Raw genomic sequence first — 25,696 nt, 5'->3', positions numbered from 1 at the left:
CAATAAGCGTTAAGCCTGCTCGAGGCAAAACCTTGCGATCCGACAGCGGGATCACAAGGTTTTGCCTCGATTAGGGGCAGGCAGGGATATCCGAGCTGTATCTCAGATCCCCCGGATCCCCGAAAATTCAAGTGAGTCCGGTTCCCGGAGAACCGGACCCGCTCAACTCTAGATCACACCATAGGAAGAGACGGTGCTTGGAGATGATCTCATCTCCAAGCACCAGCTCAGCACATCAGTGCCGGAACTCCCGGAGACAATGGAGTCATTTGCCGCCGGGCTCCAGCCCTTAAGGGGGCACCTGGCTTCATTGTCCCCAGGGCCTTTCCGGTCACTGCTATGGAGATGGAGCGCCGCTGATCGGCGCTCCACTTCCAGCGGCATCAATACGGGGGGTGCAGCCACACCCCCTATTTGCCGGGCGCCCGCTGAGTGTATTACCAGCAGGCGCCCGGCTCCTTCGTTCCCCCCTGCGGTAGCCGGAGGAACGGAGCTCAGTGTGAGCTCCGCTTCCGGGTCCCGCAATGCACTATGGGAGTGACGTCATGACGTCACTCCAATAGTTCCGAGGAGCGGGCGCCGGGGACAGAAGGCAGCAGGACTGGAGCGAGGTTTCGGTTAAGTATTTTAATTTTTTTTAATTTTATTGTATGTGTGTGCGCTCGCGGGGGGGGGCTCACTACACGGGAAATTACTGGGGGCTCACTACAGGGGGCATTGTTGGGGGCTCACTACAGGGGGCATTATTGGTGGCTCACTACAGGGGGCATTGTTGGGGGCTCACTACACGGGGCATTACTGGGTCTCACTACAAGGGGCATTACTGGGGGCTCACTAGAAGGGGCATTACTGGGGGCATACTATAGGGGGCATTAAGGGGGCGTACTACACGGGGCATTACAGGTGGCATTACTGGGGGCTTACTGCAGGGGGCATTACTGGGGGCTTTCTACAGGGGGCTTACTACAGGGAGCATTACGGGGGCTTACTACAGGGGGCATTACTGGGGGATTTCTACAGGGGGCATTCCTGGGGGCTTACTACTGGGGGCACTACAGGGAGTTTACTACTGGGGGTTTACTACAGAGGGCTTACTACTGGGAGCACTACAGGGGCCCTTAGTACTGGGGCACTGCAAAGGGGGACCACTACTGGAGTTACTGCATAGGGGGACCATTACTGGGGGACACTACATAGGTGGCACTGCATAGGGGGAACTCTACAGAGGGCACTGCACATGGGGACCACTACTGGGGGAACTGCATAGGGGGGCAGCAGCTGGGGCTGGCATAGGTGCTGGGGGGGTGGTACATTTTAATTTGGGGGGGCAGCAACATTTATCTTGCCTCCGGGCACCTGGGATGAAGTTATGCCACTGCGGCACATGATGGCGGTGGCGTCATCGACCTGGAAATAAGCCATGTCGGCCCGCCAGTCTGAAAGGGGTCTCAGCAGGGTCTCACCCGGGATGGACCTGTGTACATAATCCAAGGTGCAACCCGGGTTTACGATGTGAAAGGGGTATAATATACAGTATGGTGAGGTATACAAATATATTTAAGTCATGTATTTACACAAAAAAGCCATTTATAAGGTAAATGTTAAATATACAACATTTAGGCAGCCTGGGGAGGGACAGTTCACGTGCTGCAGGTGTGCTCGCCAGAAAAGGGGGTGGGGCTTCTAAAAAAGGGATGGGACCTATTGAAAATGGGGTGGAGCCTCGCGGCTTCCCCCGTTTACGTCACTATGGGGGCGTGCCCAGCACTCTCCGAGATGCTGGGCAGCCCCCAGGCTCTCCGTACACATGTGAACAGATGCCGTGCGCATGTGCACGGCATCTGTTCTCCTCCTGCACACCCGCTGCTCTGCTATGCAGACCAGCGGTTTGTGCTCCCCGAACTTCCCCTCCACCGCAGAAAAACAGGACTGCCCGCTGAAAGCGGTACAGTTGGAAGGTATGCTATAGAGATATATGTGATGTAATTTAAATGTAGGTAGATGTATTGTTAATATATGTATATGTACCCTGTGCATGTCAGATATCTTTGATGGCAGAGGACTGTAGTGCTGCCCATATAAATTTCACAGACATTAGGGAGGTGACAGTTGCAGAAGTGGGTGGAATGATACAGCTGGGAGTGATTTGGTCCTGTCAGAGAGAGTGGCCAGTTTCAGAGTAGTAGAGCCATGGCCAAAAGTTTTGAGAATGATATAAGTATTGGTTTTTCACAAAGTTTTTTAGACCTTTTTGTCAGATGTTACTATGGTATACTGAAGTAAAATTACAAGCATTTAATAAGTGTCAAAGGATTTTATTGACAATTACATTAAGTTTATGCAACAAGTCAATGTAGTGTTGCCCCTTCTTTTTCAAGACCTCTGCAATTCGCCCTGGCATGCTGTCAATCAACTTCTGGACCACATACTGACTGATGGTCGCCCATTCTTGCCTAATCAATGCTTGGAGTTTGTCAGAATTTGTGGGTTTTTGTTTGTCCACCCGCCTCTTGAGGATTGACCACAAGTTCTCAGTGGGATTATGGCCTGGGGAGTTTCCTGGCCATGGACTCAAAATGTAAATATTTTGTTCAGCGAGCTACTTAGTTATCACTTTTGCCTTATGGCAAGGTGCTCCGTCATGCTGGAAAAGGCATTGTTCGTCACCAAACTGTTCTTGGATGGTTGGGAGAAGTTGCTCTTGGAGGATGTTTTGGTACCATTCTTTATTCATGGCTGTGTTCTTAGGCAAAATTGTGAGTGAGCCCACTCCCTTGGCTGAGAAGCAACCCCACACATGGTCTCATTATTACTTACTGTTGGCATGTCATAATAGATATGGGTTCTCCCAAACCAGTACCTGGTAGCTACTGTAGATATCTTATATTAAAGACTTCGGTAGAGGTACTATAGATTTAGTAACTCATTAGCCTAAAAGCATAGAAGACATACAGGAATTCGGAATACTCCAATTTAATAGTAGAGTAGGGTTACACTTGCAATTCAAGTTTACCTTCTGGTGACAATATCAGGTTCAAGTCCTGCGTGTGTTAAAGGTACTGCATCAGGTATGGACTGGGGCTGTACATCAGCCCTGGCAGTCCGCCCTGTGCACGCATGCACGCGCGCTAGTGAAGGGGGCATGGTTTCGTTTCATGAGGGCCTAGCCTTGCTGCATGCCCCCCTCTCTTCCCGGGATTACAAAGATGAGACATAGCTACTGAAATATCAGGTAATAGTAGCCACATATAAAAGTGCCCCCACTGCTTGTCTGTACTTTTCAGTATTTGGTAAGGTATCATCTACTCCTTCTAATGTCAGATATGATGCATCCATTCGTGTTGTTGCACATTTTACTTCTGACTTTCCAAACTGATTGGGAACTTTACAAATTTTAGTAGACTGAGTAGAAAACTTCCATCTTCTCACTGTGGGGCCTAGCTATCAATATTAGTTTTACTAAAACAAAAGTGAAAAAGGGTGTATTCAGTTCATCCAGTCGGTGGGCGCATGTGGAGAGACATCTCACGGTATTATTTTATGAAAACTATTGTGAGAAGTCTGCGGTGAGGAACCTCCGGGACATAGTCTTATTGCAAGCTACTGTATGTCCCAGCGGGCGGATTTTGATACATTCATGTGATCATTATAATGATTACATTATGAAAAAACACCATTATTTTCACTTTCTAACCGCAATTAAATCGGGCCCTGTATGTGGATTGCTAGGTAGTATGTCACCTCTCCCAGGTCTTTAGTAGTAAATTGTGAGTCTAGAGCTTCACTTATTTTTGTGATAATTTTTTCTTCTTCATGGGCAATAAAATCATCCATATAAAAGCAGATACAGTAATTTCCCTTTTTCAAACTATGATTATAGGCATGGATCAGTTTCACTTCTTGTGGACTCTTGTTCCAATAAAACTTTCCCCTAGTACCTAACCCTAACCATCCCCTCCAGCTGTCTAACCCTCCTGCCTAATCCTAACCCTAACCCTTATCCTAACCTTACAAATGTTGAAAAAAACATAAAAAATTGTGTTGACAATTTGAACCCGCCGACCTTTTTCAGTGTTGACCTATTGACTGTCGACCTTTTCACTGTCTATCTTCTATCTGGATACCGGTAGAAGCAGCCATTTCCTCTGGGCGCTGTATTTTCTTTCACTTAGGGTCTGATTTATATAACTTATTTTGTTTCTGCAGTCTGTTAGCAATACACTATAAAGGAGCAGCAGAAAGTATAATCAAACTGTAACAAACACATGCTGCAAACTTAGGGTCCCATTTATCAACACTGCGTAACCCCTTTAGCACTAGCTTAAGTGGTTATGTCACGTAGTGCTGTTTGTCACTGCATCGCTCTCGCCATCTTTAAATGGCGAGAGCGATGTGATCCCCATGGCCGGCAATAGGGACCTGGCAACAGCCTTTCCAGCTTTAGCGAAGCCTTCCAGGGTCCCCGCCGAGTTAAAGTGCCATGCACATGCGCAGACGGGCCATCGCGCATGTGCATTACACAGAAGCCCTTCGCCGGCAGTGTTAGACTGCCAGCATCTGAGCTGAAGACCTCGCCGATGAGGAGGACATCGCTGGAAAATACCTGTGGCATATCCGTTTGTATCACTGCGATACTAAACCAAAAATGCCACTGGTATTAAGCTTAGTCGTTAAATGGGGCCTGTAATACGGATGAATGGAAAGAAGGAACATCATGTTTTATAACAGACTCTAGATAAACACTCCCCCTATCTACTTTCATTTTTGTCTAACTTTATCAGCAGCTGAAATCCTTACTGAAGCTGATCAGTTTCCTGCTGCTGATATAGTAGCCAATAGAAGGCAGCCTAGATTGACAACTAATCACAGACTTGCTCTTAGCTTCTATGACTACGAGAATGGGGGTAACTACCATAAGTGCAAGGGGGGCAGCTGCTATGGGGCCCAGAGAGGGGGGGGGGTCACCTTCTTTGTCAAAGTTACATGTGTTATATAATTTTTCGCATACCTCCAAACATTTGCCCCAAAAGATTTGAGGCTTCCATGCACGCCCAAAAAGGGGGCGTGGCCTGATAGCAAAGTGGGCGTGGTCTGCTGGCACGCCCCCATTTGCATCACTATGGGGTGTGCCCAGCATCTCCGAAATGCTGGGCTTCTCCCGGGCTTCCCCCCTACTGTGAATAGATTCTGTGCGCATGTGCACAGCATCTATTCTCACTCTGCATACCCGCTTCCCTGCTATGCAGAGCAGCGGTGTATGCTTCCTGCCAACTTCTGCCCCACTGCGGGAGACTGCGGCCTGCGAGTGGGACAGCGGGACAGTCCCAGAAAAACGGGACTGTCCCGCTGAATGCTGGACAGTTGGGAGGTATGTATTTGACCTTTGGGTGGTACATAGGGGCCAATATTAACTGTTGCTATGGGGACTTCAAATACCTAGTTACGTGACTGACTACGAGCCTTGGCCTGATCCACTATAACTACAAACTGGAGGAATTTAGAAACAGTCTGCTTCATGTTCATAGGGACCCTAAAAATATTTTGCTAGGAGAAGGTGATAATAATCTGCAGCCTTATTACTTCTGCATGAAGAGACATGAACAGTAGCAGTTGCAGCCGTTGCTACCATGGTAATTTTGGTCATGGTGCAAACACTTCCTTGTGGCAATGCAGGTCCAGCTGCTCCAAAATAATAATAATAATAATAATAATCATAATAATAATAATAATAATCATAATAATAATAATAATAATAAAATGTGGGGAATTTTCTGTGGTACTAAAGAAATCTAAAAAATCTAATTAGCCTTCCTGTTGATGTAAAAAAGAGGCACTTTGGTTTCCCCACTTCGAGTATAGTGAATATATAAATTTTTATTGAAAAATACTATAGTAGTTACTAGGCGTGTGCACTGGCCACTTTTCGTGTTTTGTGTTTTTTCTTTTGGATCTGGATCTTTCTTCGTGTTTTGGATCTGGATTGGTTTTGCCAAAACCACCCTTCCGTGTTTTGGGTTCTGGGTTTTGAAAAAAAAAAAAAGCATAAAAACAGCTAAAATCACAGAATTTGTGTTTTTTTCTGCTCCTATGCTATTATTAATCTCAAAACATTAATTTCCAATCATTTCCAGTCTATTCTGAATACCTCACAATATTGTTTTTAGTCCAAAAGGTTGCACCGAGGTAGCTGGATGACTATGCTAAGCGACACGTGTGGGTGGCACAAACACGTGGCCCATCTAGGAGTGACACTGCAGTGGCAGACAGGATGGCAGTTTGAAAAACTAGGCCCCAAACAGTACATAATGCAAAGAAAAAAAAGAGGTGCAAGATGGAATTGTCCTTGGGCCCTCCCACCCACCCTTATGTTGTATAAACAGGACATGCACACTTTAACAAACCAATCATTTCAGCGCCAGGGTCTGCCACACGACTGTGGCTGAAATGATTGGTTCGTTTGGGCCCCCATAAAACAAGTTGACAATTAATCTGTCCCTGCACAAACTGGCTCTACGGAGGCAAGATGTCGTCCTCATCCTCCTCATCCACCGATTCCTCACCCTCTTCAGTGTTGTGTACATCCTCATCCTCACAGAGTATTAATTCGTCCCCACTGGAATCCACCACCACAGGTCCCTCTGTACGTTCTGGAGGCTTGTCTCCCTAGAAGAGTTGATAATTCATTTTTATGAACATCATCTTCTTCGCATTTTGTGGAAGCAACCTCCTACACCTTTCGCTGACAAGGTTCCCGGCTGCACTAAACACTCTTTCGGAGTACACACTGGAGGGGGGGGCAACTCAGGTAAAATAGAGCCAGTTTGTACAGGGGCCTCCAAATTGCCTCTTTTTCCTGCCAGTACTGGTACGGACTGTCTGACATCCCTACTTGGATGCTGTCACCAATGTAATCCTCCACCATTCTGTCAGTGGTAACAGTATCATATGCAGTGACAGTAGACATGTCAGAAATTGTTGGCACGTCCTTCAGTTCGGACCAGATGTCCAAACCGGCCCTTGACTTATGACACAGACGCACGCTTGGCGCTGCTACTGTGTTGATGCACGTGCGGCTACTGCGCATACATTTTGCACACAAACTCAAAAAAAAAGAATTGTTTATTTTTTGTGGAGCGCACTTTGGGGGTTACACCACCCTTTAACAGACTTATGTCACAAGCGCACGCTTGGCGCTGCTCCTTTGTTGAAGGACGTGCGGCTACAGCGCACACAATTCACAACACAGAAAAGAAGAATTTCCTAATTTTGTTGGAGTGCACTTTGGGGGTTGCACCACCCTTTAAGAGATGAGCCAGCCGGCCCTTTACTTATGGGACACAGGTGCACGCTTGGCGCTGCTCGTTTGTTGATGCACGTGCAACCACAGTGCACACAATTCACAAACACAGAAAATATATATTTTTTTCTTTGTTTGGAGTGTACTTTGGGGGTTACACCACCCTTTAACGGTCAAGCCAGCCGGCCCTTGATTTATGACACAGGCGCACGCTTGGCGCTACTTTGTTGATGCACGTGCGGCTACAGCGCACACAGAAAAAAATATTTTTATATTTTTTTGGAGTGCACTTTGGGGGAGTACCCCTGATGGACAGATCACCCCCTGGTCAACACTACAGCACCCCTCTAGGACTACAGCCTTTATGGGACACAGCCCACAACACAGCCCAGCCAGCCCCTATAGACTTTGGAGTGGACACAGCCCCTATGGACAACTGACTGCACAACACAGCCCAGCCAGCCCCTATGACAGCAGCACAACACAGCCCAGCCAGTCCCTATGGACTGAGTGGACACAGCCCCTATGGACAACAGCAGCACAACATAGCCCTGCCAGCCCTAGCTCCCACCCTCCCTCTTCACTGTCGGAGTGGGAAATGGCGCCGACGCGGGGACCTTTATAGAATCCAAAACCTGCGAGATCCTTCAGTGGGATGATGACGTTTTGCCTCGATTTCAGTTCCGAGTCAGGCTGGAAAACCCGAGCCGGACTCTGTTCCCGGCTCGACGCGGGGGACGGGGGGACGGGGGCTCGGGGGGTGGCTTTCGGGGGGGGGGTTCGGATTTCAGAAATCCGAACCCGCTCATCCCTATTAGTTACTGGTACTATATTACCATGAACACATCTGTATTTATTTTTATTTCAGAGCTCATTGATTTACATGCATCCTGAGTATACATTGAAACATTGGATGAACTAAAAAAACAACATGATGAATACTAGGTGGGTTCAGCGCTATTGTCTATGGTGGATGTGTTTACCATAAGGATCAATAAACACAGCACAAGCATCAGAGGTAAAATTCTTGTTTTTTTTAGTGTTTATGAGTCCTTTGAGATGTATCCCTGCTGTGCAAATCTAAGTGCTATTGTTTCTTTCTCTATCCACATGTACAATCATTATGTTCTGAAAAATACGGACCCTAGGAAATATATATATATTATTTATTTTCTTATATAGCGCAGCATATTCCGTTGCATTCCGTTAATAGAACAAAACTGGGAATAACAGATGGATATATAGGCAGGAAGGCCCTCGCAAGCTTACAATATATATATATATACATATATATATAATTATATATATATACATACAATATTTATGAAGGCTTCATTCTAATAGCAACCTGAATTTTAATTGCAGTTTCCTTTAAACCGAGTCTGCTTGCATGAGTCAGACTCTACCTGAGAAGCCTTGCTGAAATGTCACAGCGGTGGGAGGATTTGAAAAAGAATTAGTGAATACTTCAGGGCAGATATTTATTTTAATACATACCGTATTAAAATTAGCAAGAGAACACCTGAAGTGTAATGCATGTATAGGATTGTACTATGAAAAATCCCATTATACTCAGATGACTGCACAAATGCGACTAGCACATTTGTAAAAAGAATAAACATAAAAAGAATATTTAATTGCTATAAAGATATTCACAATTTCAAATACACTAAGTTAACAAAGTATTCCGCATTTTATGCAGTCTGTGGTTCTCTGGTTGTTTCTGAACTACGCTTCATCTATCATACCTGCCGATGTAAAAGAGCCTGTAGCATTTTGCAGGTACAATTATTTGATCTTCCTGGTGAAAGTGTATACTGGGACTATGGGCCAGATGTAACAGCCCATGATTTGCACAATTCAGCGAGATAGTCATTAGATTTAAAGCGCCAATTAGTTTAAAAGCAAAATCAGATTGGCTTTACCTTTAAAATAATTGCTGATTTAAATCTTATGATCTCGTGCCAGCTCCCGCAAACCACGAGTTATTATATTTGGCCCTATATCTTTATCCTTATCCTATATCCTTAGTACTGTCTGTTTGGACAACAGTTATCAGTTTATGCGACAGCTGTTGTCTCTCACAAACACTATTATAAAGTGCTTATTTTGTTCTATATACAGTACAGTATTGTCTAAGAAACATAGGTAATAGTAGTGTGATTAATACAGAATCAATTGAGGCTTGGAAGATAAAAGGGGACCACCAATTAACAATTTATTCATTAGTAATATTTTTGTAAATGACCAATGCAATTCTTACGATATTATCACCCTACCCAGGCTTCATTCTGTAAGACAACAATCATTGAAGAGGAGTATTTACAATGCAGACAAGTTATATACTACATTATATTCTATGCTAATGTAATGCATACTTGCCTACATTTGAAAAAGCTTTTCTGAAAGATTGTAAAAGCAGCACCTATGAGCGCGATACAGTGGGCATGTACTGTTACATCTGAGAGACGTGCCATAAAATTGATTTATATCCAAATGTAAACGAGCCCCAGAGCAGTTAGTAAGATCTACTTGTTGATGAAAACACACTGATACTTTTCAGAAAATACATGTAACCATAGGGATCATTGTGCCTTATACCCAATGCAGGGAAATTATACTAATGATCCCATTTGAATGTATATATATCTCTGTTTTTTTTTAATTTTATATATATATTACAGCTTCATAATGGAGATGAGGTGCAATCAGGGAGATTGCTAGATTCTTCAGGGAGAAAGGGAGATTGCTGCTATTTCAGGGAGTCTCCCTGACAATGTGGGAGAGTTGGCAAATATGATGTAATGTCACATTCATAAACATGAAATGATGAGGGTTGTAGTTTTATGGGGTTTTTCAAGACAGCATCACTTGTAACCAGTATGCATCCAACAGCTCCGGAGCAAAGTATTCCTGGATATTATTTAAAAATGTTGGCCGATATACCATTCTCCAGCTCAGTTATTAACTACGGTTGGCTTACTTTATATTGCATCCTTGTATGTTGGGAGCCTAAATATTCATTATTTGAGGTTTCTCTGCAACCAGTTATGTCACTATCAGTTTAATGACTTTCCCAAGATCTGCAGATTAGGATAGTTCTGAAGAGAAATAAACACCTTTGTGCTGACACTTATATGACCTCACTTAACATCAGCAGAACACACAGGACCAGAGTGCAAAACCATCAGACAGAAGTGACAGGACAGCAGCACAAAGATGAACTCAGTCCTTTTCCCAACAGCTGAATCGATCATTTCCAAGCACAGACCATCATAGGACGTGGCATTCACAAATACCCACCAGGAACTCAGTGCTATGTCAAATACACGTCTGTGAAATAATATGTTCTAAATAACCACAACTGAATGGTTTCTCAGAAACAGTTTGGTGAAACAGGAATGCCGCTAGTATCTTGTCATAATATATAACTTGTCCTCCACTTGGTTCTTGGCTGCCTAGTGTAAATAATGCTTTCACAATTCTAGGTAAGTATAATGTGTAAATAGGATTATAGGCCACATTGGGAGCAGTTTCTGTCATTTGAGTGGCTACATTAAATCAGACACAGAGTAGAAAACATATGCTTCTTTCATCAGTCAGCCTGGTGTTTGATCCTGATGAGGTGCTGTCATCGGCTTTTCTTAGCACGCTCGTTCATCAAGAACATATTTACAATTCCCTCACGATGTGATATTAGATGTACATGTTCATAAACATATGTTCTGACAAGACTCTGAAAACAAATGTGCATGAATTAATATATGTGTATTAGGAATTCAGAGAATGTTTATGCTTCCAATATTTATATTGTGCTTGTACTTAGGAGGGATTATGACAATGCTGCTCTGTGGGGGGATAAGTAAATGGCTGGCAGGAGAAAGCTATGGTTGTGGAATCTCTGTTTACATACCACTTTGACTGGCAGGTTTTTATCGATGTTTTCTGCTAATCTCTTCTGACACTTTTGGAGTAACTGTCTTTTATCAGCCATCACGGACATGTTTTCTAATGTTTACCGAGCAATAAAAATATACGTTACATCCAACTCCAACAGATATATTTTTATAGGTGGCGCACTCTGTGCATCTGGTGGTTAGGACTGTAGCAGCCATGTTGTTACAATCCCGTAGCAAGGTTTGTGGGTGAAAGTAAAGGTTGAACAAAGTTTCTTTATTATCGGTTATTTGTATAGCACACACATATTGTATTATCCCGAGCTGTACAGAGAATATTTTGTCATTCACATAAACAAGCTTACAATCTTTTTTCCCTATCACATGGACACATATCACTAGCGTTATTTTTTTTTTGACAGAAGCCAGTTAACCTACCAGAATGTTTTTTGAGTGTGTGAGGAAACCAGAGCACACCTGGAGGAAACCCACGCAAACATATGGAGAGCATACAAACTCCACACATATAGGAACGGATTCCGAGTCAGACGCAACTGTGACCGCTTTAGGATCTTTTGCCGTAGTTGCATCTGAGCCTTTATGCTAATGCCTGTGTCAGCCCTTCTCATGGTGTTCCCCCGTGCGTCTGAACTCTGAATGTGCAAGGGCTGGGACACCCACTTTGAACGGCTGCAGTCGCAACCCCAGAAGCACCATCGGGACTACCATCAGCCTCATGGTTGTGCAGCATCTGAGTCCACAATCACTCCTGTGACACTCCCGCAAAGCTCCCAAACTATGGAAGATCTTGGTGCAGCTGAATAGTCACCATCCAGGAACATTCAATACATTCCAGAGCCTGTGCGGCTCAATCAATCCTGCTAATCTGTGCGCGCACACTTTTTAGGGATTTAGACACCTACTGTACAGTCAAAAAAAAAAACACACCAATTTGCATGAACATCAGCATTGTGTTCAACTCAGAATCAGCCCCATAGTGTCTTGGTCAGAAATTTAAACCATGACCGCAGGGCTGTCAGGCAGCAATGCTAACCACTACTTCAACTGTGTTCTAATGCATTTTCTTTGAAGTGAGGTATCACAAGCTATGCTTTTACTATAAATATGCTAATGATTAAAGCTACTGACCTCACTTTTTCATTGCTTACTTGTGCTTAGCACAGGGGAATATGTATTGTATAATAGACATAATTGTATCCCTCTGTGCACAGTGGCAAACGCAGGATTTCTAGAGGGGGGTTTCCAAATGCTTGATTTTAGAGTGAGTGTGGCCAGTCCATGAAGAGGACATAATTAGCACTTAACCAGCTATAATATGCATCATACAAAGTATATTATGTGTCATAATTCCAGCATATAGAGGACCAGCAATCACAGTAAGCCATTAAATGCGGCAGTAGAGCCATCCTGCCTGAGCTGAATGTTTTTATTATAGATGTGGGCGCCATTCCAGAGTATTAGAGCATGTTCGGGTGTCTGGGGGAGCAGCAGAATAACCTAGCACTGCCCAGGACATATATTGTATGTACATATTGGGCTCTATAGCAGCACATCCCTAACAGTGAATGTTTTCCAGCTCTCCTAGTTGGTGCACAGGTTATTTATTACTGACTGATACATGTTAAAAGATCCTCAGGTGGTACAAATTTTTTAATTTGTGATACTGTGAAGAACATGCAGCACTAGTAACATTCTATTATAGTACTATTTCTATTGTGGTCATGGTGTGGGCTGAGGAGAGGGGTTTCCAGGCAGATGGAAACGACCCCTGTGTTTGCCTATGGTGCAGACTGTGAAAAATATTGTGGGGTTGTGTTTGAGACGTCTTTTAAAGGAGCGCGCATTGCCAGTGACTTTGAGGGAACACATAAGAGACGATGTGCCCGATATCTTGTCCGATCCGGTCGGATTGGACAAGATATCGTCTAGTGTGTACCCGGCATTAGACGTGGTACACTAGTTACTACTGGTCTACTCTCCCAAATTATTAATCTATTCATACTACATTATATCTGTAGCAGATAAACACAAATGTCTAAGAAAATTAAGATTAGTCTCTTTAAGGTAAGTCTGACTTGTAAAAAAAAAATATACTAGATATAAATAAAACTTTTATTATTTGTCTTATATATAAACGTGTACACATTTCTATTTGTGAATATGAAATGGGTAGAGTGTTACTTCTAAAAGAAACAATCTATTAAAGTCACCAGCCTTTGGCACTACACTAAAATTAGACTATATTGCAGTTTACAGCTGTATCAAACTGCAGTGCACGTCCTCCTATACTGTACTAGCAGCCTTGGGCTTTACACTCAGATGCCGTGAATCCAAAAAAGCAGGAAACGAGGAAACTTAAAAAAAAAAAGCCAAACAAAACCTAGATTATATGTTATTACATAGTAAACCATGATGTGTTGACAGAATAAAGGAAAAATTACGTATAGAATGGAATAGACTGCATTAAAGTTATATGTAAAACCAAGAAATATATAATTGTGCTGCTGAGACAATTTTTTCAGTTGTTGGAGCTAAATATTACATATTATATTTATTTTGATCATGTTACTGTGGTGGTCTGCACTATTTCTGTACTGATTTGTGTGAGCTGCTGACATCTGTGTTATTGCAGATATCAATTGCAGAATTTGGCCAGTAAAACCTAAATTTGTATTTTTTAAAGACACAAAAATACTTAAATTTTTACAATCATCAATATTTTTATTTATACAGGGCCATAGGGAAGGGTGTATGAGCGGTGCCGCTGCCGAAGGCACAAGGCCTGGAACGGCACCCTGCAGTCAATATTGCTGATGCAGAGCTGTCCAGAGTGTCCTTTGCATGCTCTGAGCAGGTATGCTGCAGCCTTTACAGCTGTACTTCTCTGTACAGATAGCTACGCTCCTCGGCAAGACATTGTAACGTCATGGGTACATCCTTGCTCCAGGCATAAGACACAAGTAGTTTTATATATCTTTCCAATTGATGACGCATCTGTTATAACCAATTGTGATTAGCTATACCCCTGATGAAGTCATACAGTATATGACTAAATGCGTATGGGGAATTTCATGCAGGACTAACTGCCACTGAGCGATGCCTGTGTCATGAGCTAACACCCTAGCAGGGTGAGGCAGATATCGTGTTTGCATCATATCGCAAGTGGGGTACACGGCATGTTATAATATCATGTACAATTTTTATTATCATTTAAAAAAAGATTTTATATAAATAAATTGAAGTTGATCATCATACACTAAGAGATTTTGGCCATATTTTTATTTCGGGTTCCTTTGGTGTAATGGTCTCTTTACTGGACTATTGTTAATACCAAGACTGTTATGATTGAGCTAAACATCACCCCACTGAGAACGATGTGGGAATCTGTTACGTTATCTAAACTACAAGTCTACTATATAGGTTTAATAGGTGTGGTCTCTCATTGATCCCATTAGACTACTTTGTACACATCTACTTGGCGCCATCTAGATACATGTATGAATAAGAACATTTTCTGGATCTGTGGCTGATGAGAGACTAATCTGGGAGTGCTGCCTAAAGGTGCATACAAACTAGACAATTTTTTGAATGATATGGCTGAATCTGATGCATCGGAATGACATGTTGTTCAAAATTGTCTAGTGTGTATGCTCTATGCCGGCCGGTGCTCACTCCCATGGGGTCATCCTCCGCATCGTCAGGTCGGACCTACATGCAGACCAACCTGATGATGCAGCTGACGACCTCATGCAGCGGGATGTGGCAGGGGCCCACATAACAGATGGTTGGACACCGGATCGTCTGGTGTGTACCGCCCGCCCGATATGTCAACCCATCAGAGGGAGGGTCATAGGACACAAGCTGGGTGCACACATCGCTTAGTGCTGAAATCTTTGTAATGATCTAATTATCAGTGTTATATTGTATTTCAATAGCACATAGCAAGTGTTTTGTTGTGTATATGTATATATAATACATATATAAATGTTGACATAACAATATATACATATATATATATATATATATATATATATATATGGTAAGCAGAAAGACAGCGGCACTCCGGGACTTTGTAATCCAAAGGTAAAAGGTTTTAATTCGGTGCCACAAACACCAACGTTTCAGGATCTCACAGGACCCTTTTCTCAAGGCTGGCACATCCAATACAGCAAAACGTACAAACAAACACATATACTTATTAGAAAATACAAGGAGCTGGTATAGAGCGCCTACTGTGCTTATATAACTTATTATAAAGTGCTAACAATATAAAGTGATATCGTGCAATAAAAGTGCTAATGCCAGGATAGTAATATCAAATTATCATTATCCTCAAATATTTATGCAATTTATTATATATAAAGTATAACTTATAAAATAACAACGGTCTATATGACTAAAGTGCTATTGCAGAGATCCTTCAAGGATCATAAACTAAATTAACAATCATAACATTCCATAAACATGTGCAAAAAATGCATAAATAATTTAAAATGTGAATCAATAAAAGTGCAAAAATTCATTTAAAATAACATGAATTAGTTTTAATCAGACACAACAATAGATATCCTCCTACATGAAGGATAAATGACATAAAAACACATAAAACCAAGGACAAAAATGTGTATATATAAAAAAGGACTATAGATTTATCAGAATAAATAGGAATAAAAATCGTAGCTTATCTGATAAAAATGGCAAGTTCATGAATGGAAAGATAATAGCAGCCTCCAACGCGTTTCGTCCGTATCCTGGACTTATTCAAGGGATATTTTAGCTCCTGTGGGGTATCCAATATTTATACCCCTTCTAATAATGACAAACAAGAATTGACAGAGCTCCTTAGTGACATCACTTCCGGTTTTCTAAACAGTTCCTCTCTATTAAAGTGGAGTAACCACTTAGAATCACATTAGGCCATTTCCTTTATTAAAACATTGTTAAATTGGAAGTCTGTTTCCTAAATATAAATTATTTGCTAGCATATTACTCCTTCCTTGCTGTGTATCGCGTCGCGTCACTTCCGCCCTTGTTATTCGTGCATCGCGGTCCTTCCGCCCTTACTTGAGCAGTTCACTACATCACTTCCTCCTCCGTTGTCAACGTCCCCATTGTGCGCTATGCCTCCTCCTTCCTTGTGCAGGATAGGACCTTTTATCCACTCGTCCGCCTGTCACGTGTGTCACGTCCAGCGTCAAAGCATCTCCAGTTTCTGGCGGCCTCCATCTTTGTACTCTAAATGTCTCCTTTGCCCGCGGCCATCTTGCTACTCTCATAAGTTCCATTTTCTTTGCCATATGCATCATGTTATTTATAATCCTGGGGATAGTAGTTTAGTTATTATTTCCTATATGGAATAATGGATGACAATATTAGTTTAAATATATATAACCAGCCATATGCTTGGACTCTAAAAAATGATGAGAGATTGTGACAGTTTCTAATTATTCTCCACACCTATTCAGAATCATAACTAGAATTCAAACAACTCCATAAATAAATAAATATCACATATATTGATGTATAATGTAAACTTATATGTGGACACTAGTAAAAAATCCTAAAATCATACTATTGGGGACTAATATAGTACATCCTTAAAAAATAATAAGTAATGATGATATTAAAAATTCTTCTTAAAAAAATGGTGGATGGCAATCTTCTTTAGGGATTTTATAGTTCATATGCATATATATATATGCATATATATATATATAGTCTTTTCACTCTGTAGGGTCAATTGGTTCTTATGTGAGTCTTGAAACATGTAATCGATATTGTTGCATTCTGGAAATTCTTACTCCCATCTTCGGATTTATAAATCAGAGAATTCTTCTTAGGTCGTATGTCTTGGGGGATTCATGCTTATATGTCACATAAAGATACTACCGTACCTGGTCTTCCATAGAGGTCTCCCATCCAAGTACTAACCAGGCCCAATGGTGCTTAGCTTCCAAGATCAGACGAGATTGGGCGCTCTAACCCAGGTATGACGGTAGGTTATATTAGGACCTAACATGAAATCCCTTTTATCTTTTTCATCTTCATTAAAGAAATGGTGCTATCTCATAATTATCGTTAAATCCTCTAGGAGTCATAGTGTCCAATTCGAAAATCCAGAACATCTCACGTTTGGATAATTTATTTGCAAGATCTCCTCCTCTCTCTCCCAATTCCACATGTTCTATAGCTTTGAACGTTAGGTCATCTGGATCCGATCTATGGTGTGAAATAAAGTGTCTTGACACCATATGAGTCTCCACCTTGTTCTTGATATTCCTTATATGTTCTTGTATACGAAGTTTTAAAGGTCGTTTGGTCTTTCCTACGTATTTTATTCCACATGAACATTCCAAGAGGTAAATGACTGAAGTTGAATTGCAATTAAGATGTTGTTTAATTTTGTATTCCTTGGTATTTGCAGAATTACTGAAGTTTTTTCTCTGCCGATGTAAAAATTTGCATATATTGCACTTGCCACATTTGTAACTCCCTGGACAGTTATGGATAATGTTGGATTTTGAAATATTAATATCACTTAACATACTAGGTGCTAGAGAATCTTTGAGATTCCTTGCCTTTCTGAATACAATGGGGGGTCTGGGTGGTAGAATTTCTTTTAAGACTGGATCCATTAGAAGGATCTTCCAATGCTTATTAAGGGAAATCTTAATGTCTCTCTCCTGTGCGTTATATGTTGTGATGAATGGGATGATATTTTTCTCTTCCTCTTCCACATTCTTATATTCCAATAACATATTCCTCTCCATGGTATCCATTTTCTCCTTTGCTTCCAATAATAACCTTGGAGGATATTCTTTCTCTAAAAATCGATTTGTATATGTTTGGATTTGCTCGTTACATGTTTGTGTTTCACTGCAATTTCTTTTTATTCTGTGAAATTGTGAGTACGGAATATTCTCTTTCCATCTTCTTAGATGTCCGCTCTTAAAATGAAGATAACTATTGGTATCTACTTCCTTTATGAAGTTCTTTGTAATGATCGTGTTTTCTTCTCCACGTAGAACCAAATCCAGAAATTCAATAGTACTCTTATTTATTTTCGATGTGAATTTCAAATTCATATTATTCTCTGAAATGTGATTTAAAAACAATTGGAAATCTTCCTCCAACCCTTCCCATATTATCAGAATATCATCTATATATCTCTTAAAAAATATGATGTTATTTCTAAATGGATTATTTTCATAGACATAATTCTTTTCCCAACATCCCATAAAAAGATTGGCAAAGCTAGGGGCAAAAGTTGTCCCCATAGCAGTGCCGCAAATTTGCCGATAAAATTGGTGTAAAAATTTAAAATAATTATGATCCAGAATAAAAGACATTAAATCACATAAAAATTCTTTGTGTGTAGTGCTCATTGTTGGGTCCACTTCAAAATATTCTCTACAAGCATTGATCCCTTTACCATGTTCAATACATGTGTATAAGGATTGAACATCAATTGTGACCCATGAATAAGTTGCTTTCCATTCCATCCCTTTTAAAATTTGTAATAAATTAGTAGTGTCTTTTAAATACGATTGAAGTTCTTTCACATATTTACATAAAAAAATGTCCACATATTCAGACAGGTGTGAAGTTAACGAATCTATTCCTGCGATGATGGGTCTTCCTGGGGGATTTTCCAAAGACTTATGAATTTTTGGTAGAAAATAAAATATGGGGGTTGTAGGATTGGTCTGTAGGAGATATTGGAACTCCTCCTTGGTTAAAATGCCATTATGTAGTCCATATACTAAGAGTCTCCTTAACTCATCCACATATTTCTCCAAAGGATCACAATCGAGTGGTACATAGGAATTACTGTCACCTAATAACCTATGGGATTCCTTAATATATTGTGATCTATCCATAATGACCAATCCCCCCCCCTTGTCAGCTTGTTTAATGACAATATCCTTGTTGTTTTGTAAGTTTTTTAAGGCTTCTTTTTCTTTATTTTTCAGATTCTGTTTATTATTGTGTTTCAGATTGCCTTCACATAAGTCTTTCTTAACTAAGTCATAAAAAACATTAAGATGATGTCCTTTCGATTCGAGTGGATAATACTTTGATTTACCCTTTAGTCCTGACTTGGAAGCATTCTCCTGAAAATTCTTAATCACTGCGTCATCTTTTCTTACAAAGTGTCTTTTTAATGTCAAGTTTCTTATAAATTTGTTGAGATCAATGAAGGTCTGGAACCTATTCATATTACTTGATGGAGCAAATGTCAGCCCTTTGTTCAATAATGACACTTCATGTTTAGATAAGATGTGTTTCGATAGATTAAAGATCCCTCTTTCCTTGGGGTCTACATCAGGTTCCTCCTTTTGTAATTTCTTCCTCCTGCCTCCTCGTATCCCTCTTCGTCTCTTACCCTTCTTTTCATAGGGGATGCCAATTTCGTGGTTTCCCTGAAGAAGGTTTTCCTTGGATTCATTGAATTGTGGTCTGGTCCTGGGGATAAAAAATGATCTGAATCGCTATTTGAATCAAATCTTTGAAGTGTTGAAAACCGGTTCTTTGTGTGGTATGTTCTATAGTTGGGTTGTTCATTCATAACATCATCCCTTTTAAAACTTTGTTTTCTTCTAGATGGAACTGTTCTCCAAGTGGTTGTTTCTTGTCTGGGATTATGTAATGACTGTTGTCCAACCGATTTATTGAATCTACTCCAATTCTTGACTTTATTGGAGTCATAATCTTGTTTGTCCCTAATAAATTTCCTCTCTTTCCCTTTCATGACATCCTCTTCAATACGGTCAAGTTTGCGTGATAAAACTTTCTCGTTAATATTGTATTCCCCATTATCCTTGAATTTCTCCATATGTGTTTCTTTTTGTTTTATCTCAAGTTCCAATTCTGACATTATATTTTTCTTTTCCATAATAATTAATTTCATCAAATCCATGGAACAATTATGTAAAATTTTGTCCCATTTATCCATAAATTCTGATTTATCTAAACCAAAGGTTGGATTTTTTAATAGTCTCAAACCTCTTGGAATTCTATTAACTGATATGTAATGTTCAAGACCCTTGATGTCCCACCATGCCTTGATCTCTTTAGTGAGAGATTTCTCCATCTCCCAAAACAGGTTATCTAAATTTTCGGTTGGAATACTCTCTTGTAGTAAAACATGGTCCTCATTAAATATTTTCTGGCATAAATCACTCCTTTTGTTTAGACGTTCATTGTTTCTGTACATCTTTGTACGTTTATCTGTTTGGGACTCCTCCAAAAGGCTGCTGTATTCAATAACCAAAGTTTACGTGCAGCAGAAGATCACAGCGCCAGTTGGGTGCAAATCCCTCAATGTGGTATTTTTATCAGTTGTGTGTCTATTGTCTCACACTAAAATTTGTAATAATGTGACACTATTAAAATGCACCCCCAAAAATGTGTGAGTGTCAGCTCAACCAGCAAAATAATGTAACAGTGGTGATCTATTACATATACAAACAAATAGAAAATACAAGGAGCTGGTATAGAGCGCCTACTGTGCTTATATAACTTATTATAAAGTGCTAACAATATAAAGTGATATCGTGCAATAAAAGTGCTAATGCCAGGATAGTAATATCAAATTATCATTATCCTCAAATATTTATGCAATTTATTATATATAAAGTATAACTTATAAAATAACAACGGTCTATATGACTAAAGTGCTATTGCAGAGATCCTTCAAGGATCATAAACTAAATTAACAATCATAACATTCCATAAACATGTGCAAAAAATGCATAAATAATTTAAAATGTGAATCAATAAAAGTGCAAAAATTCATTTAAAATAACATGAATTAGTTTTAATCAGACACAACAATAGATATCCTCCTACATGAAGGATAAATGACATAAAAACACATAAAACCAAGGACAAAAATGTGTATATATAAAAAAGGACTATAGATTTATCAGAATAAATAGGAATAAAAATCGTAGCTTATCTGATAAAAATGGCAAGTTCATGAATGGAAAGATAATAGCAGCCTCCAACGCGTTTCGTCCGTATCCTGGACTTCTTCAAGGGATATTTTAGCTCCTGTGGGGTATCCAATATTTATACCCCTTCTAATAATGACAAACAAGAATTGACAGAGCTCCTTAGTGACATCACTTCCGGTTTTCTAAACAGTTCCTCTCTATTAAAGTGGAGTAACCACTTAGAATCACATTAGGCCATTTCCTTTATTAAAACATTGTTAAATTGGAAGTCTGTTTCCTAAATATAAATTATTTGCTAGCATATTACTCCTTCCTTGCTGTGTATCGCGTCGCGTCACTTCCGCCCTTGTTATTCGTGCATCGCGGTCCTTCCGCCCTTACTTGAGCAGTTCACTACATCACTTCCTCCTCCGTTGTCAACGTCCCCATTGCGCGCTATGCCTCCTCCTTCCTTGTGCAGGATAGGACCTTTTATCCACTCGTCCGCCTGTCACGTGTGTCACGTCCAGCGTCAAAGCATCTCCAGTTTCTGGCGGCCTCCATCTTTGTACTCTAAATGTCTCCTTTGCCCGCGGCCATCTTGCTACTCTCATAAGTTCCATTTTCTTTGCCATATGCATCATGTTATTTATAATCCTGGGGATAGTAGTTTAGTTATTATTTCCTATATGGAATAATGGATGACAATATTAGTTTAAATATATATAACCAGCCATATGCTTGGACTCTAAAAAATGATGAGAGATTGTGACAGTTTCTAATTATTCTCCACACCTATTCAGAATCATAACTAGAATTCAAACAACTCCATAAATAAATAAATATCACATATATTGATGTATAATGTAAACTTATATGTGGACACTAGTAAAAAATCCTAAAATCATACTATTGGGGACTAATATAGTACATCCTTAAAAAATAATAAGTAATGATGATATTAAAAATTCTTCTTAAAAAAATGGTGGATGGCAATCTTCTTTAGGGATTTTATAGTTCATATGCATATATATATATATAGTCTTTTCACTCTGTAGGGTCAATTGGTTCTTATGTGAGTCTTGAAACATGTAATCGATATTGTTGCATTCTGGAAATTCTTACTCCCATCTTCGGATTTATAAATCAGAGAATTCTTCTTAGGTCGTATGTCTTGGGGGATTCATGCTTATATGTCACATAAAGATACTACCGTACCTGGTCTTCCATAGAGGTCTCCCATCCAAGTACTAACCAGGCCCAATGGTGCTTAGCTTCCAAGATCAGACGAGATTGGGCGCTCTAACCCAGGTATGACGGTAGGTTATATTAGGACCTAACATGAAATCCCTTTTATCTTTTTCATCTTCATTAAAGAAATGGTGCTATCTCATAATTATCGTTAAATCCTCTAGGAGTCATAGTGTCCAATTCGAAAATCCAGAACATCTCACGTTTGGATAATTTATTTGCAAGATCTCCTCCTCTCTCTCCCAATTCCACATGTTCTATAGCTTTGAACATTAGGTCATCTGGATCCGATCTATGGTGTGAAATAAAGTGTCTTGACACCATATGAGTCTCCACCTTGTTCTTGATATTCCTTATATGTTCTTGTATACGAAGTTTTAAAGGTCGTTTGGTCTTTCCTACGTATTTTATTCCACATGAACATTCCAAGAGGTAAATGACTGAAGTTGAATTGCAATTAAGATGTTGTTTAATTTTGTATTCCTTGGTATTTGCAGAATTACTGAAGTTTTTTCTCTGCCGATGTAAAAATTTGCATATATTGCACTTGCCACATTTGTAACTCCCTGGACAGTTATGGATAATGTTGGATTTTGAAATATTAATATCACTTAACATACTAGGTGCTAGAGAATCTTTGAGATTCCTTGCCTTTCTGAATACAATGGGGGGTCTGGGTGGTAGAATTTCTTTTAAGACTGGATCCATTAGAAGGATCTTCCAATGCTTATTAAGGGAAATCTTAATGTCTCTCTCCTGTGCGTTATATGTTGTGATGAATGGGATGATATTTTTCTCTTCCTCTTCCACATTCTTATATTCCAATAACATATTCCTCTCCATGGTATCCATTTTCTCCTTTGCTTCCAATAATAACCTTGGAGGATATTCTTTCTCTAAAAATCGATTTGTATATGTTTGGATTTGCTCGTTACATGTTTGTGTTTCACTGCAATTTCTTTTTATTCTGTGAAATTGTGAGTACGGAATATTCTCTTTCCATCTTCTTAGATGTCCGCTCTTAAAATGAAGATAACTATTGGTATCTACTTCCTTTATGAAGTTCTTTGTAATGATCGTGTTTTCTTCTCCACGTAGAACCAAATCCAGAAATTCAATAGTACTCTTATTTATTTTCGATGTGAATTTCAAATTCATATTATTCTCTGAAATGTGATTTAAAAACAATTGGAAATCTTCCTCCAACCCTTCCCATATTATCAGAATATCATCTATATATCTCTTAAAAAATATGATGTTATTTCTAAATGGATTATTTTCATAGACATAATTCTTTTCCCAACATCCCATAAAAAGATTGGCAAAGCTAGGGGCAAAAGTTGTCCCCATAGCAGTGCCGCAAATTTGCCGATAAAATTGGTGTAAAAATTTAAAATAATTATGATCCAGAATAAAAGACATTAAATCACATAAAAATTCTTTGTGTGTAGTGCTCATTGTTGGGTCCACTTCAAAATATTCTCTACAAGCATTGATCCCTTTACCATGTTCAATACATGTGTATAAGGATTGAACATCAATTGTGACCCATGAATAAGTTGCTTTCCATTCCATCCCTTTTAAAATTTGTAATAAATTAGTAGTGTCTTTTAAATACGATTGAAGTTCTTTCACATATTTACATAAAAAAATGTCCACATATTCAGACAGGTGTGAAATTAACGAATCTATTCCTGCGATGATGGGTCTTCCTGGGGGATTTTCCAAAGACTTATGAATTTTTGGTAGAAAATAAAATATGGGGGTTGTAGGATTGGTCTGTAGGAGATATTGGAACTCCTCCTTGGTTAAAATGCCATTATGTAGTCCATATACTAAGAGTCTCCTTAACTCATCCACATATTTCTCCAAAGGATCACAATCGAGTGGTACATAGGAATTACTGTCACCTAATAACCTATGAGATTCCTTAATATATTGTGATCTATCCATAATGACCAATCCCCCCCCCTTGTCAGCTTGTTTAATGACAATATCCTTGTTGTTTTGTAAGTTTTTTAAGGCTTCTTTTTCTTTATTTTTCAGATTCTGTTTATTATTGTGTTTCAGATTGCCTTCACATAAGTCTTTCTTAACTAAGTCATAAAAAACATTAAGATGATGTCCTTTCGATTCGAGTGGATAATACTTTGATTTACCCTTTAGTCCTGACTTGGAAGCATTCTCCTGAAAATTCTTAATCACTGCGTCATCTTTTCTTACAAAGTGTCTTTTTAATGTCAAGTTTCTTATAAATTTGTTGAGATCAATGAAGGTCTGGAACCTATTCATATTACTTGATGGAGCAAATGTCAGCCCTTTGTTCAATAATGACACTTCATGTTTAGATAAGATGTGTTTCGATAGATTAAAGATCCCTCTTTCCTTGGGGTCTACATCAGGTTCCTCCTTTTGTAATTTCTTCCTCCTGCCTCCTCGTATCCCTCTTCGTCTCTTACCCTTCTTTTCATAGGGGATGCCAATTTCGTGGTTTCCCTGAAGAAGGTTTTCCTTGGATTCATTGAATTGTGGTCTGGTCCTGGGGATAAAAAATGATCTGAATCGCTATTTGAATCAAATCTTTGAAGTGTTGAAAACCGGTTCTTTGTGTGGTATGTTCTATAGTTGGGTTGTTCATTCATAACATCATCCCTTTTAAAACTTTGTTTTCTTCTAGATGGAACTGTTCTCCAAGTGGTTGTTTCTTGTCTGGGATTATGTAATGACTGTTGTCCAACCGATTTATTGAATCTACTCCAATTCTTGACTTTATTGGAGTCATAATCTTGTTTGTCCCTAATAAATTTCCTCTCTTTCCCTTTCATGACATCCTCTTCAATACGGTCAAGTTTGCGTGATAAAACTTTCTCGTTAATATTGTATTCCCCATTATCCTTGAATTTCTCCATATGTGTTTCTTTTTGTTTTATCTCAAGTTCCAATTCTGACATTATATTTTTCTTTTCCATAATAATTAATTTCATCAAATCCATGGAACAATTATGTAAAATTTTGTCCCATTTATCCATAAATTCTGATTTATCTAAACCAAAGGTTGGATTTTTTAATAGTCTCAAACCTCTTGGAATTCTATTAACTGATATGTAATGTTCAAGACCCTTGATGTCCCACCATGCCTTGATCTCTTTAGTGAGAGATTTCTCCATCTCCCAAAACAGGTTATCTAAATTTTCGGTTGGAATACTCTCTTGTAGTAAAACATGGTCCTCATTAAATATTTTCTGGCATAAATCACTCCTTTTGTTTAGACGTTCATTGTTTCTGTACATCTT

At 39.7% G+C, this 25,696-nt stretch overlaps 2 pseudogenes; both read right to left on the bottom strand.

The window, feature by feature from the left end:
- Positions 1-17,096: 17,096 nt before the first annotated feature.
- On the bottom strand, positions 17,097-17,215 carry LOC148507658 (5S ribosomal RNA; annotated as a pseudogene).
- A 5,143-nt stretch (positions 17,216-22,358) lies between these two features.
- On the bottom strand, positions 22,359-22,477 carry LOC148507657 (5S ribosomal RNA; annotated as a pseudogene).
- Positions 22,478-25,696: the final 3,219 nt, after the last annotated feature.

Source organism: Taudactylus pleione, unplaced genomic scaffold (genome assembly GCF_031769625.1).
Source record: "Taudactylus pleione unplaced genomic scaffold, aTauple2 ptg000389l, whole genome shotgun sequence".
Classification (NCBI taxonomy): domain Eukaryota; kingdom Metazoa; phylum Chordata; class Amphibia; order Anura; family Myobatrachidae; genus Taudactylus; species Taudactylus pleione.
Note: the sequence above shows the minus strand (reverse complement) of the source record. Positions and strands in the feature narration are given on the sequence as shown.